General features: G+C 36.4%; 1 protein-coding gene across 12 annotated transcripts in view; it reads right to left on the bottom strand.

Annotated features, from left to right (window-relative positions):
* The window catches only part of NARS2 (asparaginyl-tRNA synthetase 2, mitochondrial), a 193,663-nt gene that overhangs the window by 150,175 nt on the left and 25,877 nt on the right, over window positions 1–17,611 (bottom strand). The window contains exon 1 of one of the 12 annotated variants that reach the window (XR_012122536.1): window positions 10,030–10,160. The exons of the other annotated variants lie outside the window; for them this stretch is intronic. The gene's annotated coding sequence lies outside the window, so the exon portion shown is untranslated. Of the gene's footprint in view, window positions 1–10,029; window positions 10,161–17,611 lie in introns of those variants that run through there. 12 annotated transcript variants of the gene reach the window in all.

Here is a 17,611-nt window from a genome sequence, read left to right as displayed (position 1 = left end):
TTAAAACACATTCTATGTTGTAACCAATGGGAAGCATTGTAACCTTTTAGGGAACACGTCAGTTGCCTGACCGCTTCAATTGTTATCTCTTGCTTACCCAAGCATGTCTATATGACTTATCACGGGTTACGTCCCCAGGCGTCCCCAGGCTGTTGCCCACTTCTAGTTATTTAACTTAGGGCAGGCGCATTTCTAAACTTAGCCTCAGGTAGTTTATACAAAAACTGGGTGGCTCTTGCTCTAGGGTCAGGTTAAGTGTTATTAGTTCTTTTTCCTGACTTTTGATGCCCTCTGCACTTCTTTACAGCAGGAGGAAGAGAAATGGACCAGGGAGGGAGCAGAAGCCCAGGACAGCTGAACACCCAGGCTGGAGATCTGCTCTAGAGCACAAAACCACATTACATGGTGCTCTGGTGATTAGTGGGGTTGGAAAGTAAAGACAGGAGGAATACTCAGAGAGACTGAGATTCCAGCCGTTTGTGGAGAACAGGTACCCACAACAGGCTGCTCCACGACAAAGAAAGGTGGGCATATTGAAAGACTTCCCCACAGTGAGTGGGGTGATAAAGGGGCAAAGATTACACAGAGCTCGCTGCTCAGGAGAAAGATCAGTTGGACCAAATCATCCTGGTACACTCAGCCCAGCAGGTTGGGAACAGGTTGCTTTCATTTCTTGGCTATTGTAAATAGCGCTGCGATAAACATAGGGGTGCATATGTCTCTTTGAAACTGGGCTCCTGCATTCTTAGGGTAAATTCCTAGGAGTGGAATTTCTGGGTCAAATGGTATTTCTATTTTTAGTTTTGTGAGGAACCTCCATACTGCTTTCCACAATGGTTGAACTAATTTACATTCCCACCAGCAGTGTAAGAGGGTTCCCCTTTCTCCACATCCTTGCCAACATCTGTTGTTGTTTGTCTTTTGGATGTTGGCCATTATAATTGGTGTGAAGTGATATCTCATTGTGGTTTTAATTTGCATTTCTCTGATGATTAGTGATGTAGAGCATGTGCTGTTGGCCATCTGAATTTCTTCTTTGGAGAAGTGTCTGTTCAGATCCTCTGCCCATTTTTTAATTGGCTTATTTGCTTTTTGTTTGTTGAGGTGCCTGAGCGCTTTATATAATTTGGATGTCAACCCCTTATTATTGTATATGTCATTTATGAATATATTCTCCCATACTGTAGGATGTCTTTTTGTTCTACTGATGGTGTCCTTTGCTGTACAGAAGTTTTTAGTTTGATATAGTCCCACTTGTTTATTTTTGCTTTTGTTTCCCTTGCCCGGGGAGACATGTTCATGAAGTTGCTCATGTTTATGTCCAGCCCAGTCACTTTTATTGAACATAATACTGGAAGTCCTAGTCAGAGCAAATAGGTAAGTAAAATAAATAAAAGGCATCCAAATTGAAAAGGAAGAAGTAAAATTATAACTATTTGCAGATGGATTCTGACTAGAAAACCCTATAAAAAACTGCTCATATTTTAAAACTAATAAATGTTAGAAAGTGTTTGAAATAAATGAATTCAGTAAAGCTGCAGGATATATACCAATACAAAACATCTGTTGTATTTCTGTGCACCAATAGTGAATTATCAGAAAGAGAAATAAACAATCCCATTTCAGTTGCATGAAAAAGAATAAAACACTTAGGAATAAATTCAAGGATGTGAAAAAATCAGTCAATGAAAATTTTAAGACATTGATGAAAGAAACTGAAGACACAAATAAATGGGAAGATATTCTGTGCTCATGGATTAGAAGAAGTAATGCTGTTAAAATGTCCATACTACCTAAAGTAATCTAGAGATTCAACATAATCCCTATCGAAATTCCATGGCATTTTTCACAGAAAGAGGAAAAACAATCCCAACACTTGTATGGAACCACAAAAGACCCTCAGTAGCTAAAGCAATTGTGAAAAAGAAAAATAAAGCTGGATGCATCACATTTCCTGACTTCAAACTACATCACAAAGCTATCAAAACAGTATGGTATCGGCATAAAAATAGGCACACAGATCAATGGAAAAGAACAGAGAGCCTAGAAATAAACCCATGCATATGTGGTTAATTAGCTTATGACAAAGGAGCAAAGAATATACAATAGAGAAAGGATAATCTCATCAATAAATGGTGCTGGGAAAACTGGACAGTCACATGCAAAAGAATGATACTGGACATCTATTTTACATCATGCACAAAAATTAACTCCAAATGGATTAAAGAATTGAACATAACATCTGAAACAAAACTCATGGAATTTCAACAAAGGGGGAGCTCCTTGACATTGGTCTTAATAATGATTTTTTGGATTTGACTCCAAATCAAAAATAAGCGAGACTACATCAAGCTAAAAAGCTTCTGCACAGCCAAAGAGACCTTCAACAAAATAAAACAGCAAACCATGGAATGGGAGAAGATACCTGCAAAGCATATACTGATACGGGATTAATATTAAAAAAATAGAACGAACTCAATATAACTGAGTATCAATCAAAAATAACTGAATTTTTTAAAATGGGCAAAGGTTCTAAATAGACTTTTCCTTTTCCAAAGAAGACATACAAATGGCCAACAGGCACATGAAAAGGTACTCAGTATATTAATCATTAGAAAATGAAAATCAAAACCCCAATGACATTTCCACCTGTTAAGATGTCTGTTATTAAAAAAATCAGAGATGATAAATGCTGATGAGGATGTGGATAAAAGGGAACTTTGTACACTGTTAGGGGAATATAAATTGGTACAGCCACTATGGAAAACAGTAAGGTGTTTCCTCAAAGAATTAAAAACAGAACTGTATGATCCAATAATCCAACATCTGGGTCTACATCCAAAGGAAATGAAATCATTATCTTAAAGAAATACCTGTATTCCCATGTTTCATTACAGCATTATTCACAATAGCCAGTGTACAGAAACAACCTAAGTGTCTTTCAGTGGATGGATGGACAAAGAAAATTTAAGATAAACACACACACACACACAGGAATATTATTCAATCTTCAAAAAAAAAAAAAGGAAATCCTGTCATTTGCAACAACATGGATGAACCTGCAAGTCACCATACTAAGTGAAATAATCTAAACAAAGACAAAGACAAATACTTCATGGTACCACTTATGTATGGAATATTAAAAAAAAACTGAACTCACAGAAACAGAGGTGGTTGCACGGTACAAGGGGGTGGGGAAAAAAGGGAGAGAGTGGGGAAAGGGTACAAACTTTCAGCTCTATAAGATGAATAAAGTTTGAGGATCTAATGTATAACATGGTGACTACAGTTGAGAACACTGTATTTTATAATTGAAATTTACTAAAACAGTAAAATTTAAATGTTTTCCACCTACAAAAATTAAACAGGTAAGGTGGCAGATGTGCTAATTAACTCAAAAGAGGGAATCATTTCACAATGTGTAGGTTTATCAAATCATCATGTGTATACTTGAAATATCTTACAATTTTTTCAATTATACCTCAATCAAGCTGGGGGGAAAACTTTATATTACTTTTCTGTTTCTGACTGAATATAAAGGCAGTCATATAGAATGTTTGACTATATATATAAAACAAACACATATAGCATGCTTCATTCACTCAATATTATAGTTGATGGACTTATCCATGTTGTTGTATATTGCTATAGTTCACTCATTTTTATTATTGTAGGGTATGCCATTGTTACGACTTCACTGTAATTTCTCTGTTCTGCTGTTGACAGACATCTGAATTATTTCCAATTTGAAGCTAACATGAATAATGCTGTTATGTGTATTTTTGTAGATGTGTAGTGATATGCATTTCAATTGCTGAGTTGTTGGATATGCATATCTCTGACATCAGTAGATTAAGCCAAATTGTTTTCCAAAATGGTTACACCAAAGTCTTTTGCCACTGGTAGTGTGTAAGATTTCACACTACATTATATCAAAGTAGTAATTCTCAATGTGTGGTTTGCTGTTACCAGGGGTTCCCAAGACCTGTTCTAGAGGTTCACAAGTTCAAAACTACTGTCATAACAATAGTATTGTTATTTGTCTTTGTCACAGTGCCAATATTTGCACCAATGGTGGAAAAACAGTGAGTAAAACTGCTGGTGCCCCAAATCAAATAAGACAGTGGTGCCAAACTGTACTAGCAGTCATTATATTCTTCACCACCATGTGCTCACAGTGAAGAAAAAAAAGCCAGTTTCACTTAAGAATTTCTTGATGAAGCTGTTTCAGTTATTAATTTTATTAACCTGAGTCTTAGTACATATCTTCTTAAGAGAAATGTCTGATGTGACAAAACGAGAAGCGCACATAAAGTACTTGTGCCATGTAGTGAATGAAGTACAATGGCCTCAAAGTACTTGCGTGATTGCGTTGAGAGCTGAACACACGACTTTATTTCATGGAACACCAGTTTTACTAGAAAGAGTGAGTTACATGGTTTTTCAATCTTGGATATTTGGCTCAAGTTTTCTCAAAAATGAAAGAAGGCTATCACTGTAAGGAAAATAACTGACAGCATTTTTAAACCAATGAAAACACTTGAGCTTTCAAGCAAAAATTGAGATTTTGGAGAATGTGAAGCTGCCACTTATCTTTAGAGACTTATTTGATGAGAGTGAGAGATATTAATGAATGTAAATGTGTCAACATTTAAAACAAATGCAGAACTCAGAGAATCAGTATTTCCCAAATAACAAACATATGATGCCACAAAATCATGCATGAGTAAAAGAGCACTCAAATTATAAGGTATACAAAAGGACTACAGTGTAACCAAGTATGGAAGGATGAAAATATATTTGTTTAAGGTATACCTCATTTTATTCTGCTTCACTAATGCCATGTTTTACAAATGGAAGGTGTTTGGCAACTCTGCACCCAGCAAGTTGCCATTTTTCCAACAGCACTGGATTGTTTCACGTCTCTGTAACATTTTATTAATTCTTGCAATATTTCAAGCTTTTCCATTATCATTATATTTGTTACAGTGATCTGTGATCAGTGATTTCTGATGTTACTACTGCAGTTGTTTTGGGGTGCCATAAACTGTGCCTACGTAAAATGGAGAACTGAATCAATAAATGTTGTGTGTTCTGCCAGCTCTACCAATTGCTTAGTCCCCCTTTCTCTCCCTCTCCTTTGGCCTCCTTCTTCTGTGAAACACAACAATATTGAAATTAGGCCAGTTAATACCCCTACAATGTCCTCTAAGTAGTCAAGTGAAAGAGTCATGTGTCTCTCACTTTAAATTAGAGCTAGAAATCATTAACCTTAGTAAGGAAGGTTATGTTGAAAGCTGAGATATGCTAAAAGCTAGGCCTCTGTGCCAAACAGTTAGGTAAGTTGTGAATGCAAAGGAAAAGAGCTGGAAGGAAATTAAAATTGTTGGTTCAATGAACACATAAATGGTAAGAAAGTGAAACAGCCTCATTGCTGATATGGAGAAAGTTTCAGTGGTCTGGACAGAAGATAGAACCAGACACAACATTCCCTTAAACCAAAGACTAATTCAGAGCAAGGCCCTAACTTTCTTCAGTTCTATGAAAGCTGCGAGAGATGAGAAAGCCGCAGAAGAAAAGTCTGAAGTTAGCAGACTGGTTCATGAAGTTTAAGGAAAGATGCTGTCTCCATAACATCAAAGTGGAGGGTGAAGCAGCCAAGTGCTGATGTAAAAGCTGCAGCAATGGTCTATTAGGATCATTAATGAAAGTGGCCACATAAAACAACAGATTTTTAACGTACACGAAGCAGCCTTCTACTGGAGAAGATGCCATCTAGTACTCTCAGAGTTAGAGAGAAGAAGTCAATGCCCACTTCAAAACCTCAAAGGACAGGCTGACTCTCTTCTTGGGGGCTAATGCAGTTGGTGACTTTTAGTTGAAGCCAGTGTTGATTTACCATTCCGAAAATCCTAGGGCCCTTAAGAATTATGCTATATGTACTATACCTGTGCTCTAGAAATGGAACACAAATGCCTAGATGACAGCACATCTGTGTACAACATGATTTACTGAACATTTGAATCCCATTGTTGAGCCCTAGCCTAGGAAAAAAAAGATTCATTTCAAAATATTACTGCTCACTGACAATGTACCTGGTCACCCAAAAGCTCTGATAGAGATGTACAGGATTAAAAAGTTGCTTTCAAGCCTGCTAACACAGCATCCTTCTGCAGCCCACTGATCAAGGAGTAATTTCGACTTTCAAGTATTATTATTAAAGAAATACATTTCATAAGCGATAGCTCCCATGGATGGTAATTCTTCTACTGGATTTGGGAAAAGTAAAGTAAAAACCTTTTGAAAAGGGTTCATCATTCTCAAAGCCACTAAGAACATTTCTGATTCATGGGAAGAGGTCAAAATATCAACATGAATTAACAGAAGTTTGGAAGAAGTTGGTTGTAACCCTCATGGATGACTTTGAGAGGTTCAAAACTTCAGTGGAGAAAGTAACTGCAGATATGGTGGGAATAGCAAGAGAACTAGAATCAGTAAAGCCTGAAGATGTGACTGACTGGCTGCCGTCTCATGATCAAAACTGACCGGATGAAGAGCCAATTCTTATGCATAAACAAATAAGGTGATTTCTTGAGATAGAATCTGCTCCTGGTGAAGATGCAGCAGAGACTGTTGAAAATACAACAAAGGATTTAGAATATTATATACACTTAGCTGATAAAGCAGTGGCAGGGTTTCAGAGGACTGACTCCAAATCTGAAGAAGTTCTGCTGTGGGTGAAATGCTATCAAACAGCCTCACATACCTCATAGAAAGTGTTGATGAAAAGAAGTCAATCAATGCAGCAAATTTCACTGTTGTCTTCTTTTAAGAAATTGCCACAGCCACCCCAACCTTTAATTGCCACCACCCTGATCAATCAGCAGCCATCAAATGTGAGGCAAGACCCTCCACCAACAAAAAGATTCTGACTTGCTGAAAGCTCAGATGAGGGTTAGCATTTTTAACAATGAAGTATTTTAAATTAGGGTATGTCACTGTTATTTTAGAAATAATGCTACTGTACACTTAAGAGAGTACAGTATAATATAAATGGAACTTTTATGTACACTAGGAAACCCAAAAGATTCACTTGACTCACTTCATTGTGACATTCACTTTATTGTAGTGATCAAGAACTGAACCCACAATGTCTCTGAAGTATGCCCATAGTATTCCAGACACAAGCAACAGCCAGCAGAAAGATAAGTACAATGATAGGGTTAAATATTCTACATTATAACTAATCTTTAAGAAACTACCTTTTGCCAAGGTGTGGTACGGTATGGAAGAAGAATAGCCACGATAAATCTGAAAAGACTATTACAATACTCCTTTTACAAGTGACATAGCTACATAAGGCCAGACTTTCTAAATACAATTATAACCAAAACAACAGATTGAATGCATACACAAACAAGACAGTACAGATGTCTTATATTAGTCAGACATTAATGAGAGGTACAAATACATAAAACAATACCACTATTCTAATTCTTTTGTTTTAGAAAATATATTTGTCATTAAAATATTTTATTTATACTAAAATGAGTTTATTGTAGCTGATTTTAAATGAAGTAATAAAAATTTAAAATTTTTCTCAGCTTTGATTTCTAATATGGTAAATATCAGTAGATCACAGCTCAGATAAACAAAAGCTCTTCAGGGTCTTACATAACTTTTTAGTGTAAAGAGGTCTAGGGAATGCTGTATGAATTCCCTAGACAGAAAATGCTATCTACTCCAGTAGGAAGTAAAGTGGGTTTCTTGACACAATCAAGGCCTAAAAACAAGCCTTAATAAATAGAAGATATCCAAATAGAAGAAATTACAGGCAGTAGTCTCACAGTCTCCAACACTGAAAATCTCTTATCAAACCTCAAGCTTCCTGCCAGAATAATCTTTCTAAAACTAAAATGTGATTACTCTGAAAACAGTACAAAATCCTTTGATGCTTCCCCAAAGATTCCCTTGAACCAGCATAAAAGAAACTTCATTTTCTGGTATTTACCTTGTAAATCTTTCTTCCTCTAGTTCATACTCATGTTGTCTACTCTTGCGATGTTTAACTGCAAAATGTTCTTGCTAACTGCTGGGTCTCTGTACACAGCACATTGCTGTCTCTACCCAGAAGTCCTCTATTCTATTCACATGGCTAACTCTTACTTGTCTTTCAAGATTCAGCTGGCATGAAGCTTCTTACTACTAACAGCACTCCCCCCATAAAAGCCCATTCTGTGCCCCGGCTAGGAAAGATGGCCCTACTATGGACTTCCCTAATAACCTGTATATATATGTCATTCAGTCATCCAGGTGCTGTGCTAGAACATGGAGACAGAGCAATGAGTAAGACAGCTCCTGTTGAAAGCTTACATTGTTTAATGGGAAAAGAAAAAATGAACATGCAAACTAATAAAGACACAAAATAATGAAAAGTTGGAATAAGTGAGTCATGGGTAGGGGGAGTAAGGAAGGCATTGCTTGGAACAACAACATGTAAGCACAGATCTTAAGGATGAGAAGGTATCAGCTGTAATTTGAACTGGGAAGAATTTTCCAGGCATGAGGAACAGCCAGTGGAGAGCTCAGGAGACAGCAGGGGGCTTCATATATTAGCAGAGTAGCAGGCAGGTAACTGTAGCTTGAGAAGATTAAGCATTAGAGAGAATGTTAAAAGATTAGGTTGGAGAGGTAGGCAGGAGTGAGATCACTGTAGTGCTTTTGTAGATCATGATAAGAAACTTGGGTTTTATTTTAAGAACACAGAGTGACCACTGAAACATTTTAAGTAGGGTTGTGGCATGATGAGTATTAAGATTACACTAGTGCCTGAGTGGAGAATAGATTGTAGCAGGACAAGAATGTTAAGTGAGGAGACTAGTCACAAGGCAAGAAAAGATAGTGGCTTGTATTAGACAGGTAACATTGGAAACAAATGGAGAGATTGAGGATTTAATGCTGAGCTAAGTCAACAGAATTTACTGCTAAGTTAGACGTGGGGTTGAGGAAGACAGGCAGGGGAAGCACAGATTTAAGTTCCACTTCTAGATTTTTTTTATGTAAGCTGCTGAGTGGATAATAGTAACTTTTAGAGAGATGGGAAAGACTGAGGGAGAAGCTCTGGAGAGAAGAAATCAAGAGTATATGTAAGACACAGTACGTTTGAATGTCTGTTAGACATCACGGGAAAAATGTCAGGCAGGGAGTTGCTTCCACAGATCTAGAGCTCAGTTTATATACTGGGTCATGGTATAAGATTTTGTTTGGAAAGGACTTTTGAGCAAAAACATTTGAAAATCACAACGGACAATTTTAAAGTCCCTCCCACTATAATCTGTGATTCAACTAATGCTTCCTTGATCATATAAAGTTTAATAAAGCAGCACAATTTAACCCAGCCTTCTCTAACACATACAAAGTTTTTTTTGCTAGGTTATTGTGCCCCTGGAAGACAGAAAATGGAAGACAGAATCCCAAAGTTTTCAATGTGTGTATCCCAGTGAGTTCAATATCATGTGCATCTAAAATCCTCCATGTCTTTGAGGATTTCCAAAAAAATATTAAGTGTTCTGAATTGCCCTTCAGTTTTCTGTTCTCATAGTTGAACAAATACAGCTGAGTAGTTTCAAAATCCCAAGGGAATGAAACAGAAAAACCCACACAACTATGGCTCTGCCTCCATGTAAAATACATAGCAAGGAGAGGGTAAGCAGCAGTTAACTGAAGAAGGGAAAGGAATATAATCAACAATGGAAAATTTATTTGACCTCCACAGCTAATGAAGCACCCACTTCCTATTTTATCTCCTTTTACTCTTTTTCCATCCTTTACTTTGCCCCCACCCCCCACCCCCTTGTTTCCCCCTATTCTATTTACTCATAATCCCAGAGAGGAAAAGTTGAGAACACAATGCATAAAGATGAAGCAAGGCACAGAAACCTAAAATGGTCTAAAGTGAAAATAGCATGCTATTGCCCTGTTCAATCTGCAATATCCTTTAAAAAGCACAAAGGAAAGGAGAGTACTCACCATCTTCTAAGCACCACATAACCAGTAAATATCCTATTTTCTTTTTCCACCCCAATTAAGGGCTTATAAGAGGCTATGCTTTTGGAGATACAGATAATAAAGAGTCAAAGAACCTTTGGGTTATACAAGACCTTAATACAACTTCCCTTTTATTAAAAGAAAAAACAACTCCCAAGCTTAAAAGTGTGTTAAATGTTAACCCAAATGTCATACAAGACCAGTTTTTGGCAATACTGTTAGTAGGATTTCTCAGCTTCTAGTACAATCATCTACCTAATGAACCAGGTTGCTCCCCTATGCTTTTTCTATGCAGTAGAAATAATGCTATAGGATTCAAAATGCCTTTTTAAAAAACTTATTAGTGTCTCCTAAGTATGGAATTCTGATCATATGAAACAAAACATAGGAACTAAATCTATCATACAATCCCAAAGAGTTGTGGTTTGGTAGTTTTATGTTGTCAATTTGTGTCTCAAAAGGGCTTTCTATCATGGGTCAGCAATTGCCCTGGCATGCTATCAGACTGCATCTCATATATAAAAACTACAGCCAAGGGAAAAAGGCTCAATAAACTGCATTCTATTTTGCTGCTCAAGTTTTGAGATTCTCCTATTATTAACAAGCCATAGAAGTAGGTCTTTCACTGATCTAATAAAATTTCCAGTAAGTCCAGTTTTTGTTTCTGTACTTTCCAATTGCTTCAGGTATGTGTGTATCTTGGTGTACACTGAACTTCTAGTATAAAAATAATCTTTCTTAAAATAAGGATCCATTTACATTCCAGAACACCCACTAACTGGAACACCCACTCGCAGCCTTGAGAAAGGTTTCATTTTGGCAACTATTTGATCAGCAGGAAAGGAAGTTGTTAGCTCAGACTGTTTGTAAACAGTCTGCTTTCCTGCTGAGCAGTCTGAGAAAAAGAGAACAAGGAAAGAACAAAGAAAGGGGGTCTGGAGTCTGTAACATCAGAGGGTGAGGCTGGGGCAAAACAAAAGGTGAATAAACAATGCTGCCTTATTTTTCTTTTAGGAGAGAAACACACAATGCAAATTGCCAAAAGTCAATATTGCCCTCAAATGCAAAAGGATAGGAGTAAATATACCAAACGTTTTCTTTACTATTGTTCAAAAAACACTAATTTTGGCTTATTAGTTGTCAGACTGGGGTTATAAAGATGGATAGGATATGGTCCCAGCCCATTACCTATCCTCTCATCCTATTATCTAGCCCCTTCCATGAGAAATCTGTCCAGAGTTAAGTCCCTAAACCACCTGTACATTTCAATTAGATGAATGTTACCTCCCACTTAGTGAGATAAAAGAAAAACTTTTGGGGGGAGGCGGAGGTAAGAGTGAAATATTCAAGTAGTAAAGGTGAATTTGGGATACTGCTTATCAGAAAAATTCCCCTTTCAGCCCTTTCTGATCACAAAAGCATTGGTTGTAAACCTTTTCTTCATTTTTAACACCTGAAAACTTTTCTTTTGTTTTCTCCTTTCTATTTTTACCATTGGTACCAGCACCTGGAGCATAGCAATTTGTATCTAGATTTTATGCAAATGGCCTATGACCTCCTCTTTTCTTTTCCCTCTCTCTTCTGAACTATTCTTGCTGCTTTCATAGCATCTTTCCTATGCTTACAAATATTCACTGGTTCCGCGGTGCATTCTCTCCTCTGTCCTAACCTACCTTACCTTTCCAGGCTTGTTTCCCATCATTCTCCACTAAAAACACTCTAAAGCAGAAAAACATTGATAATGCTCTTCAAACCCCATTGTTCTTGTTTCCCATTCTGCCTTAGTCATTCTTACCCTGAGTGCTTGCTTATGCTGTATTTTCCCCCTGGAATGTACCTGCTCCTTTCCCCCTGAAAAATGATGCTTTGCAAATCTATTATCACTTAATAATATCTGTTTTTTAATCAAATTAATACTGCCTTATAATGGTACTCAACTTTGCATGTACCCATTCTCTCAGCTGGAATTAAGCTCCTTCTTGGCAGGGGCTGTTTCGTATTTCTTTTGTCCCCTCTATAGGATTTGGCTACCACTAAACACAGCAGGTATTCAATAAATATTTACAGAACAAAACTGCACTAAGCATCTCACATCCTTATCAAATCTCCTACAATAGCTAGTCCCATATTTCCCATACCTCCTCTAAATATAAAAGTTGAATCTAACCAACAATTACTAAGACAACGTATCTTCTTGCAGTTGTGTGGAGCAGAGCCAAGTTGCTGATACTTAGAGCAGAGGCTTATTCATCCTTCACTTCTGGCTGTGGTGCTTAAGGACAGACTATTATTATAAGGCATGTTGATATATATGTCATCATTTTGATGCTATTCAAAATTTACCCAAAAAAGATTCATATCATTTCTGGAGATCAAAGTGTCTCCTAAAGTCAACAATGCCATGAAAGGCTTCCTTCAAGGATGGCATCTATAAAATAAATGTCCAATTTTCAATAAAAAACCATTCCTCAAAACAATTAAATGACACTGGACCTAATGAGTGTAAGCTCAAAAGGCTTTCTAGTGTTTATGAAGCTGACATTTTCTTTTCGTTTATGAGCACAACTGAATTCTAATGTCTGGATTTAGAGACATGAAAGTTCATTTAAGAAAAAAAAGGAAAACTACTTTATACTTTAATTAGCAATGGAAACAACCATTTGTAGAAAAAATAATCCTCTCAATATTAAAGTTCAAATGTCTTTAGCAGAGGTGAACTAGTCAACATAACTATTTCTGGGAAAAGAGGCCAGAGTAGAGATGATAATGAAAAAAAAAAAACCCAAAAAATGTGCCCTAGTACTGACATAGATAAACTACTTTCTAACTATGCCCAGAGTCCAACCACATTTCAGGATCTACTATTTCAACTCTGGCCTAAACCACTATCATCTGTCCACCTCAATTATAGACTTGTAACTGGTTTTCTTCTTCTTTACTTACAGTTCACCATGTGTTCTCCCTATAGCAGCCAGAATGGTCTCATTAAGACATGAGTGATTTACGCTACTCCTGTGCTTAGAACCCTCCAACCACTTCCCATATCACTCAGAGTTTAAGTTCTTACAGTGGCCTTCAGAGCCCTGTATCTGAGGTTTCTAGAGGGAATGTTTCTGATGATCACAATGATCAGGAGAGGTATTGGAGTTTAGTGGGTACTACCAGAATTTCAAATATTCCAGGGAACATTCATATGAATTATGTGAATTTTGTTTTTCCAATACACTCTGAATTTTCCAGAATGTATCCTCCATGTAAATTAAGGAAATGCTGCATTTTGTCTGGTATAGAACTCTGTAAAGCATTACTCACCAATCTGCAAAATCCCATCACTATTAGCAATACTGTTCATGGTATTTGAGTCACCAATATATCTGTTTAAGTCTTAATTTATCGTTCTCAGAGCCAGCAACTTATATAAAGGATACTATATTATATTCTACACCTGTCATACCACAGCATTCACATATGAAATTCACTAATTACTTTCATCTATGTCTTCTTTACATTAAGTTGGGATCATTGTATTATTTTCTTTTTTAAATTAAGTACATAAAAAGCTTACCTAGATTTCATTCAGGGAGAAAAAACAGGGACTACTACAATATATTGTAAAAAAATTGTACAATATTGTACAAAATATTGTAAAAAAAAAAGAGCATTACCTCTTATACAGTTGAATATCACAGCCCTATACTATCTGCACCTAACTCCCAACCCCTAATACCTGACTTAACTTTAACTGTTCTTCCAGCTCACTATGCTCCATCCACACTGGCCTTCCTGGTTACTTCCTGAAAACTTCAGGCAGCTCCCATCACAGGGCCTTCGTACTTGCTGTTCCTTCTGACTAAAGTGTTCTTTCCCCTGGCATCAATATTATCAATCCCTCACATCCATCGTGCTTTTGCTTGAATATCTCCTCAGTGAGGCTTTTCCTGACCTCCTATAAACCTGAATCTCTCTCCGGCACTCCCTAACCTCTTTTTCCCACTTTACTTTTCTCCACAGTACTCATCACCATCTGTTCTGATTACCTATTGCTGAGTAACATACCACTCTAAAACTTAGCTTAATATAACCATCTATTGCTACCTTTGATGATTCTGTGGGTTGCCTGGATGGTTCTTCTTGGGGTCTCTCATGTGGTTATAGCCAAATAGCTGCTGGGACTGAAGTATCTGAAGGCTCAACTAAACAAGACACCCAAGATTACTTCTTCAACTGCAAGCCTGGTGCCTTAGCTGGGAGTGCTCAAATAGCTGGGTGCTGGCCAGGAATCTTTGTCTCACCACTTAGCCTTCCCACACAACTAGCTCAAGCTAGCTCGGAGCATGATGGTCTCATGGTAGTCAGCTTTATACAGATGCTGGCTCCCTCCAGAGCTAACATCCCAAAAGACCAAAGGCAGAAACAGTTTTGGTTCTGACCTAGCTAAGGCAGTTTCATTTCTACTTTGCTTTATTGGTTATACAGTACCAGCCCAAATGAAGGGTGGTACGGAACAATAAAAGGGTAGCAATACTGGGAAGCAGAGTACACTAGGGAGCTAGTTTAGTCACCATGATACCTAACATATTATATATTTTATTATTGCGTCTCCCTTTCCTCAAGGATATATATTCTCCAGAAAAAAACTTCTGTCAACTTTTTCATCACTATATTTGCAGGACATGTCATGTACTCAATATTAATTGAGAAAAAGAATTAATTATTGTACTGGATAAGTGATGGGCATCAATATTCACCCTATATACTTGTTTCTTACTATGGGCCTTTCCCTTCCTCAAACTCCTATACCAATTTAACTTTTTGGAAAGAACCTGTGATGAATCATGGTTATTTAGGAGAGAACGTGAAAGGCAAAGCTGGGGGCAAAAATAAAGTAATATCAAAAAGGGTTACAAACTGCTTATTTTGCCCTTGAGCATCTCTGATCACTCTAGCACCAATTTCTCCTTGTTAGAAAACTTTCATACTTACAAAATGTGAACTACATTTGACATTTAATAATACTGTATAAATTATTCTGTATAATTATCCTTATAAAACTCAATTAAATATTTAGTTATTCCTTCTACAATTCCATGTGTCAGCTTAATGTCTAGATAAAGAAAGATTTCTTGAGGACTATCCCATTTTAATTTAAAAATGAACTTTTAATTAAGAATCTTCAACATATGACACAATACAAATTTGTGCATAATAGTAAAAAAGCAGAAAAAAATTGACCCAGCTAGGGAAGTCTAGTTGGTAGAGGCAAAGCAGCTATATATATGGGGAAAAAAGGGTGTTGGTCATATCACCTAGATTTTAAAGCCTTTGTCTACGTTTGATGTCATATATTTAAGAGTTTCTCCAAGGACAGTAGCTTTCAATAGTGACTATGTATCAGAAGCACTGGGTAAGTTTTAAAAATTCCCCATGCCAGGTTGTACTATAGACCAATTAATTTTGGGAGACAAAGTCCGGGTATTCATATTTTTTAATATTCCTAGGTGTACTCAATATGCAGTCAAGATTAAGATTCATTGCCCTAAACTATCCCTTCTCCTCTAGTGGGGGGAAAAGGTGAGGAAAAACTTAATTTGTTCAAAAGAAGGCAAAAAAGGGATTCTTTCAAAGAAAAAAAGGCAAAAGGCACAAAGTAAAATGGGTTTAGAAAGTACAAATGCATAAGCAACCACAATAAACACTAGTGGACTAAATTGAACAGTAAAAAGGGCAAAGACTTAGTGATTCAATTTTTAAAAAATTATGAGCTATATGCTGTTTCCAAGATACATACCGAAAATATAAGACAAAGATTGAAAGCAAAAGGATGGATGACAGTAAAAAACCATGCCAAATACTGATCAAACTTAGGTTGGTATCTTTAAATACAGACCAAACAATACAGACTATAAGGCAAAAAGTAGTGCTAGAAAGAAAGAAGGCCACTACATAAAGGTTGGTTTCACCAAGAAGTGATTCTAAATGTGTGTATATTCAGTAACATAACCTGAAACATAATGCAAACACTATGGAAAAATTTAAAAATATGCTAGAGGATTTTAACACACCAGTAAATGGCAGAGAAGGAAGACTAAGTATCAGTAAGCATACTACAGATTTGTACTTAGAATTGGTAATTTTTGTTCTAAAACACATATATTGAATGCTGTATTCAGTAACTGAAAAATATACTCTTTCCAAAGATACAGGATATATTTATAATACCACAAAATATAAAGTGCATAGGAATAAATGTAGCAAAGGTGTTTGTGATATTTGTAAAGGAAATGATTCAACTTTATTGAAAAAATATTAAAGAACTTCCAAATACATGGAGTGATTAAGCATATGCAGGGATAAAACGCTCAATCCCATGGAGATATCAGTTTTTTCAAATTGATCTATAGAATCAATGTTACACAAATGAAGGCCAAACAAGGTTTTATGGAGCTTTCAAGATTATTTACAAGTTTATATGGAAGAGAAAAGTAACAAGAATGGTCAAGAAACTCCTAAAATAAGGTGGAAGGATTTGCCTTACTACTTATTAAGACTTATCAAAGAGCTACACCAATTGAGAGAGTGAGGTACTGTCACAGGGATATTTTGACAAAGCAATGAATAGAATAAAGCCCACAGAAACAGAATATGGAAATTTGATTTATGATAGAGCTGGCAGTTGTGATCAGTTAAAGAAATGTACCTTTCAATAAACAGTACTGAAATAATTAGTTCTCCACTTTAGAAAAAAAACTGAACTCTTTCATCATATTCAAAATTCAATTCCATGTAGATTAAAGACATATATATGTAATGCAAAAACTATAAAACTTTTAGGAGATAACATAGAAAGGATTTCTTAAAATACAAAAGCACAAACCATAAAAAGATGGAAAGTTGATTACATTAAAACTAAGAACCATGTTTATCAAAAGACAGTATAAAGAAAGAGAAAAGGCAAGCCACAAACTGGGAGCAAAGATCTACAAAATATACTCAACAAAGGATTAATATTATCCAGAACATAAAAACACTGATATGAAGACACCACAATAGAAAATACTGCAGAAGAGGAAATGAGTAGCCAATAACCATAAGAAAAGATTCCCAATCTCAATAGATATCAGAGAGAAGCAAATTAAAATCACATAAAGATCCCATTTTATATCCATGAGATGGCAAAATTTTTAAGACTGAAAATATCAGGTGTTGGCAAGGATGTGGAACAGCACACCCTGCTGGTGGTAGTTATAATTCAGTCTTTCCTATAAAAATTTGGATTATGTAGCAGAGCTTGAAGCTATAAACACGGCCTTCCACTATTCTGTATACACCCTTGGAGGCATATGAAATCACCCAGAGAGCCTTAAGAAATACTGACACTTGACCCTATTTCCCAAAGATTCTGATTTAGTTAGAATATAATACCAAGAAAAAAAATCATAACAGAAGAATAGTATGATTCCGTTTGTTAAGTTGAAAACCATGCAAAACGAAACAGTATTTTCCCTGGGGTACATCCATGGGGTAAATGAGCACAAAATTAAAAGCATGGGAATAATAAGCACAA

This window comes from Manis javanica, chromosome 11, assembly GCF_040802235.1.
Source record: "Manis javanica isolate MJ-LG chromosome 11, MJ_LKY, whole genome shotgun sequence".
In the NCBI taxonomy this organism is placed as follows: Eukaryota; Metazoa; Chordata; class Mammalia; order Pholidota; family Manidae; genus Manis; species Manis javanica.
This window is presented reverse-complemented; position numbering and strand designations above follow the sequence as displayed.